Source organism: Vicia villosa, linkage group LG1, assembly GCF_029867415.1.
Source record: "Vicia villosa cultivar HV-30 ecotype Madison, WI linkage group LG1, Vvil1.0, whole genome shotgun sequence".
Lineage (NCBI taxonomy): Eukaryota > Viridiplantae > Streptophyta > Magnoliopsida > Fabales > Fabaceae > Vicia > Vicia villosa.
In genome coordinates this window covers 62,935,749-62,942,605 of record NC_081180.1, presented here as the reverse complement: position 1 = coordinate 62,942,605, position 6,857 = coordinate 62,935,749, and the positions used below count along the sequence as shown (strand labels likewise).

Sequence of the window (6,857 nt, the reverse complement as noted above, 5' to 3'; positions counted from 1 at the left end):
TATTATTATTATTATTATTATTATTATTATTATTATTATTATTATTATTATTATTATTATTATTATTATTATTATTATTATTATTATTATTATTATTATTATTATTATTATTATTATTATTATTATTATTATTATTATTATTATTATTATTATTATTATTATTATTATTATTATTATTATTATTATTATTATTATTACTACTACTACTACTACTACTTCATTTAATTTGATTATTGTGATCAATGAAATAATACACATGAGAATAAATAAATTAAATGGACATCTCTTATCATACAAGCATTCATACTATCGCTACTAATATAAAACAAACCTAACCAAAGAAAAAACAAGAATATTGCAATGAATGTTTTTAACATGTAAAAGAAACGTAAAATCAAACCAAAGTAGTAGTTTTAATTACTGTGAGAACTAGTTGAACTCTATTAAGGTCGAATGGTAGCTTCTGGTTTGACGGAGAATATGTATGAGGTCAAGGTTTCTTCGCATGCTGCTGTCGAAGACCTACATACTGTAGTTGAAGAGTGTTCAAATATGTGGGTGTCGAAATGTTAGGGTTGCTAGTATTTCAAATTGGGTATGTTTGTTATGTCTAATTGTTTAAGTTAGCTCGTAATGGATATTTATGAAAAAGCCCATTAGTTTAGTATGTTAGGTTTATTATAAATAGCATACTAGTCTTTCATCATTGCATACTGCAAATTCTAATTTAGAGTGAGAGGGTTATTTGTTATTCTTGTAACACTTGTAATCTTTTTTCAAAGAGAAAGTAAAGAATAGCAGTTATAATCAATCCTTGTTGTTCTTCTTGTTTTATCATCTTTTCTACCCTTGTGTGTTTCTTGATCACAAAGAAACAGTTTATACTTTGTTCATCGAGGCATCGTTTTCATAACAAATTGGTGTGGTGAGCGTGGATAAGATGTCTTTAACTAAGTATGGATTGAAAAGTTCACCGGAGTGAACGATTTCGGTCTGTGGCACTTGGAAGCGTTGAAGGGAGCGGCGACTATAGACGTTGCGTTAACGGAGAAAGAAAAGACGGTCATGATCGAGAAAGTCCACAATGTAATTTTGTTGAGCCTTGGTGATAAGGTTCTTCGACAAGTATCAAAGGAGAAGACAATATCAGGGTTATGGGTGAAACTTGAAAGTTTGTACATAACCAAATGGTTGGTGAATCGACTCTACCTGAAACAAACTTTGTATTTATTCAATATGATTGAAGACAAAGTGTTGGTTGAGCAGTTGGATATGTTCAACAAGTTGATTCTTGATCTTGAAAATATTGATGTGAAGATCAATGATGAAGATCAAGCGTTGTTACTGTTGTGCGCTTTGCCTCGAACATATGCTCACTTCAAAGAAACTCTCTTGTATGGAAGAGAGTCCCTGACCTTCGAAGAAGTTCAATCAACCTTGTCTTCTAAGGACTTGAACGAACGAAAGGAGCATAAACCTTTGACGGTTAGTGAAGGTTTGGCGTTAAGGGAAAATTCTTGCGAAAGGATGGTAAGTTCGACAAGAAGAAAGGTAAAAGTCAATAGAAGTCTTACAGTGGCGAAGCAACTGGTATTCAATGTTATCATTGTAAGAAGAAGGGTCACACAAGAAAGGTGTGCCCTGAACGTCAGAAATATCATGGAGGTAAGGATAATGGCAACGCAACCATTGTTCAAGATGATTTTGAATCATCCGATATTCTTGTGGTTTCAAGCAGTGACTCGAGTAAGGAGTGGATTATGGATTCAGGTTGCACTTGGCACATGAATCCGAACAAAGACTTGTTCGAGGAATTATCTGATCAAGATGGTTGATCTGTATTGCGGGGAAACAACAAAGCATGCAAGATTTCAAGTGTTGGATATGTGAGATTCAAGCTCCATGATGAGTTAGTAAGGTTTTTGACTGAAGTCAAGTATGTACCTAATTTGAAGAGAAATTTGATTTCTCTTGGTGAATTCGACATGAAGGGATATGTTTTCTAAGGAGAGAAAAGTATCCTAAGAGTCATGAAGGGGTCGAAGGAAGTTTTGAGAGGCGTGAAGAAACAAGGCTTGTATACCCTTGAGGTTGATGTTGTAAGTAATTCGACAAATGTTGCATCCACGAAACCTTTGTCGAAGACAGAAATTTGGCACATGAGATTGGGCCATGTCAGTGAAAGGGGTTTGGTCGAATTAGGGAAATGAAATCTGCTTGGTGGAGACAAAGTCAAAAGGCTAAATTTTTGTGAACCATGTGTACTTGGAAAATCTTGAAGAGTGGAGTTCAACAAAGGCAAACAAATAATGCATGGATCCTTGATTACATCCATGTTGATCTTTGGGGGCCTGCAAGGTGTCTGTCACATTCAGGAGCAAGGCATTTTCTATCCACTATAGATGATTATTCCAGAAAATTATGGGTGTTCATCCAGAAGACTAAGGATGAAACTTTTGAGAATTTCAAAAGTTGGAAGACTCTGGTCGAAAATAAGACTGGCAGAAAAGTCAAGAGGTTAAGAATCGATAATGGCCTTGAATTTTGCAATGTGGCATTCGACAGCTTTTGTGTTTCCTCTAGTATTGCAAGGCATGAAACTACTACAGGTACTCCACAACAAAATGGTTTGGCTCAAAGGTTTAATTGAAATATTTTGGAGAGAGTTAGATGTATGTTGGCAAGTGTTGGGTTAAAGAAGGTGTTTTGGACTGAGGCTGTTTCGATAACAACATATCTAATAAACGGGTGTCCTTCGACTGCATTAGATATAAAGACACCTAAAGAAGTTTGGTCTGGACATCCACCAGATCTCGACAAACTAAAAGTATTTGGCCGCGTAGCCTGTGCTCACATTAGGCAAGACAAGGTCAAACCTAAAGCTCTGAAATGCATGTTTATGGGATACCCTGAAAGAGTCAAAGCTTATAGGCTATGGTGCCTAGAGACAGGTCACAAGAAGAGTATCACCAGTCGAGATGTAGTTTTTAATGAAGCTTAAATGACTTTTAAGAAAACTGATGATGTTGGTCGAAGTGCATAAATATCCGACGAAGAGCTGGAACAGGTAGAGATTCCTGTTGAGGTGGAGCATGTTGATGTTGAATTACATACCCCAGATGAAGTCGAAGAAGAAGAAGAAGATACTGAGGAAGTTAAGGAAACTGTCGATGACTACCTATTGTCAAGAGATAGGTCGAGAAGAATCATCAAGCCACCTTAGAGACTTAGGTATGCAGATCTTATAGCCTATGCCTTAATCTCTACAAGTGAGGTTCTAGACAAAGAACCTAAAGACTATAAGGAAGTTATGAGGAGTCAAAATAAGACTAAATGGCTGAAGGCCATGGATGATGAGATGAAATCTCTTCAGGATAATCACACTTGGGAACTAATGAAGAAACCTGTTGGAGCAAGGTTAGTCAGTTGTAAATTGATTTTCAAAGTTAAGGAAGGAATGACGTCAAAGAGATACAAAGCAAGGTTGGTTGCAAGGTGTTTCACTCAAAAAGAAGGTGTTGACTTCAATGATGTGTTTTCGCTTATTGTGAAGCATAGGTCCATTCGAATATTGTTTACCATGGTGGCACAGTTCGATCTTGAACTAGAACAGATGGAGTTGAAGACGAAATTCTTGTATAGGGATCTAGATGAAGCGATCCTAATGAAGAAATTTGAAGGGTATGTCAAAAAGGGGAAGGAAGATTATGTGTGCAAGCTTAGCAAATCGTTATATGGAGCAAAACAATCTCCTCGACAGTGGAATAGGAGCTTCGACAAGTTCATGGCACGCATCATAGAAGCCAGTTCGACCACTGTGTTTACTTCCGATTTTGACCGGAAAATTCATTTGTTTGTTGCTTTGTATGGGTGATATTCTCATAACAAGCAACAATGTTGAAGATGTAATGAGGGTGAAGGCTGAACTCAATAAGGAGTTCGACACTACTAAAAATAAGACATTTGGTTACAAGATTTTACATCAGGTATCAAGATAACTGATGTGAAAAATATTTGTCAAAGGATTTTACATCAGATTTTATAACAAATTGATGTGAAAAAAAAATTGATTTAGTGATTTTACATCAGACATTTAATAGAGCTAATGGGAAAAATAACGCGGTGGCAGTTTCGTAAATAAAATGAAATTGTGTTATAAGGGATTTTACATAGGTGCATTAAGCAACTGATGGGAAATATTTTGCTTCATGGACCTTTATATCGTTCCGTTAAGAAACCGATGGGAAATGTATAGTAGAATGGACTTTTATTTCGTTCCATTTAGTAACCGATGGGAAATGTCTCCCATTATTTTCCACTAAAACCCTAACCTTCTTTCCACAAAACATATTTCTTTCTTCCTAACCTTCTTCGACCTGTTGCTGAACCTGCTCTGCCTACCGAACCTGATTCGCTGACCGAACCTGCAACTTCAGCCGTCACCACCCGTCTTCGACCATATTCTCTTTTCTTTTCTTTTTGTTTCTCTTTTCTTTTTGTTTCTCCGTGCGACCTCAAACCCATTTCCTTCCACCGTTCCTGACCAGATTCTCCGTGCGACCATCGTCCCTTCGTTCCTTCCGCCATTCCCTTTCGTCATCTCTACGCGTCCTCATACCCTCCATTTTCGTCTTCAAGATTTCGCCGTAACGACGTAACTGGAAGCGTCTTCAAGAGTTTTCCGCCGTGAGAAATTGTTTGTCCTCTTCATCTTTTTTCTTCACCAGATTCCACAGATCCTCTCTATTGTTCGCCCTCTTCATCTTTTTTCCGGAACTTAACGAATCTAGATTAGAGCTTCTAGGTAGAATTCAGAGTTTAAAACAGGTGAATTTATTTTAGTGTTGATTTGATTGATTCTATATGGGTGTGTTTTTGTGATTTAACTATGGTTGATTTTGAATCTTTTACTAGGATTTGCAAGGTAGGAGATCCAAGTTAGACACACAGGTGAAGGTCTATCGGGATGTTAGTCGTGATTATTAGTTTCAATGAGCTAAAATATTGCATTTGGTTTTTCCATTGATGGCTTGGTCTCGGTAAACACCGTCTTTGATTTTGTAGTGCGGTAAATATGAATCAAAGATTTTTAGTTTCACATATAAATTTGTAACGCTTTCTCTTCTCTATAGGGTGTTGTGGTTGCACTTCTGGTTTATTTTGCAACAGAATCGTAAAAGATTTTACCTGCTATACTATATTCTGTTCTAATTGCTTGAAGAACCAACTCATGTTTCGGTAGAAGGTGATATACTCGGAGGAAGCTGAATGAAGGTGTATTATAATCAAGAGCATCACACATTGTAATCGGGACACAAAGACAGTGCCAACATGATGTTGATATTGATGATAAGGTTTGTGATTACAGCGCAATGGTCCCAATAAGAGCAAACACCTCACGGTACCAATGTCTTCAACGAAAGATAAGTGATCCTTACTGTTGTAACAATTATAGAACTATTTTCATGCATACTGTGGTTGTTGTATTTAATTTCCTGCGTTTTAAGTTTTAAATATTATCTGATGCAAGTCACTTTGATTATTGTTTTGTTAAGCTCACAATTACAGACCATGGCAAAGGGTTCGGTTACGGGAATTGAATTAGCAAGCACGTAATGTTATTATGCAGGAAGCTATTGTTATAGATCTCTTAGTTAATTTGTAAATATCTAAGTTGGTCTTTGAAATGGTAGTATAATTCTCTACTGAAGCAGATTTTGAAGCAACTTGTCTTAGCTCCAAAACACTTCTTCCCAACATCATTGTTATCTTCATTTCAAATATTGTTGGAGCGGTAGAGCGGCAAGCAACAAAAGATTTGGAAGTATTCATCCGGGATTTATCGTGTCCACAGAGATTGGTGAGAAGAACTGCCGTTCGACTATCTCGCGTTCTAAGTTTCATGATTTGGGTGCGGAAAAGTAAATGCGGGAAAAGTAAATAAAAGCAGATAAACAATCTCAATAGTCTAAGAGAAATAGTTATGGAATTGCATTTCGTTCTACCCGTCGAATACTTAAATCTGAAGATCTATCGCTCGACACTCACAATACGCATCAACATCACCGGGCATCACTCGAGATGCCACATCGGTGCCCATGTCTGCAACACCGACGAAAGCTCAACCGTACTATTCACATCAGCGATTTCTCCACCGACACAAACAACACGGAGGCATTAAACTCGATACCCACTGTCGCACGCTCGCGAAAAATGAACAGAGTCGCCACCAATATATTTATCCCATAAGGGAAAGGAATATCAGAAAACCTAAAAAGGCAAGGAACAGGGTCTTGCGACCAGAGAATCAAGGTACGGGAGTCGGTTACGCAAGGGGAAGGTATTAGCACCCCTCGCGCCCATCGTACTCGATGGTATCCACCTATGTTTGTTTCTATCTAAAGGGTGTATAACTATGTCTATGTCTAAATGCGAAATGAATGCAAAATGTAGGGAAAAGAAAGAATTGTACTCGCACGGGCCCTACCCCGCTGCCTACGTATCCTTTTCAGGAATCAGAGTTACCGTAGCTCGGCTCACGATTTTCTGTTTGTTTTTGTGTTTTTTAGTTGGGCGGCGTTAACGCTCACGCTCTTGCACAAGGGGACAGCCTAGGATGCAATGGAGCGGAGATAACGGTGCCCTTAGGTAAAAGAAAAAGAAATGATTGGTTTATGTCTTTTAGGGTAATTCCGTGATGACGAGAACCCACTACAAGGTCTCGCATCACTTCCTTACTTTTGTTTTAAGTCTGAACATTTATTAGGTTTTTTGAAGTGTTTTTGGTTGGTGTTTTTTATGGGGATTTTAATTTGTGACTTAGATCATACCAAAAGAGTCTTTTGTTTGTTTTTGAA

The 6,857-nt window shown here is 37.4% G+C and overlaps 1 long non-coding RNA gene across 1 annotated transcript; it reads left to right on the top strand.

Annotated features, from left to right (window-relative positions):
• Positions 1–4,337: 4,337 nt before the first annotated feature.
• On the top strand, positions 4,338–5,778 carry LOC131607702 (uncharacterized). Its single transcript, XR_009285388.1, has 3 exons — positions 4,338–4,827; positions 4,915–4,968; positions 5,133–5,778. It is a non-coding gene; the product is annotated as an uncharacterized LOC131607702 (long non-coding RNA).
• Positions 5,779–6,857: the final 1,079 nt, after the last annotated feature.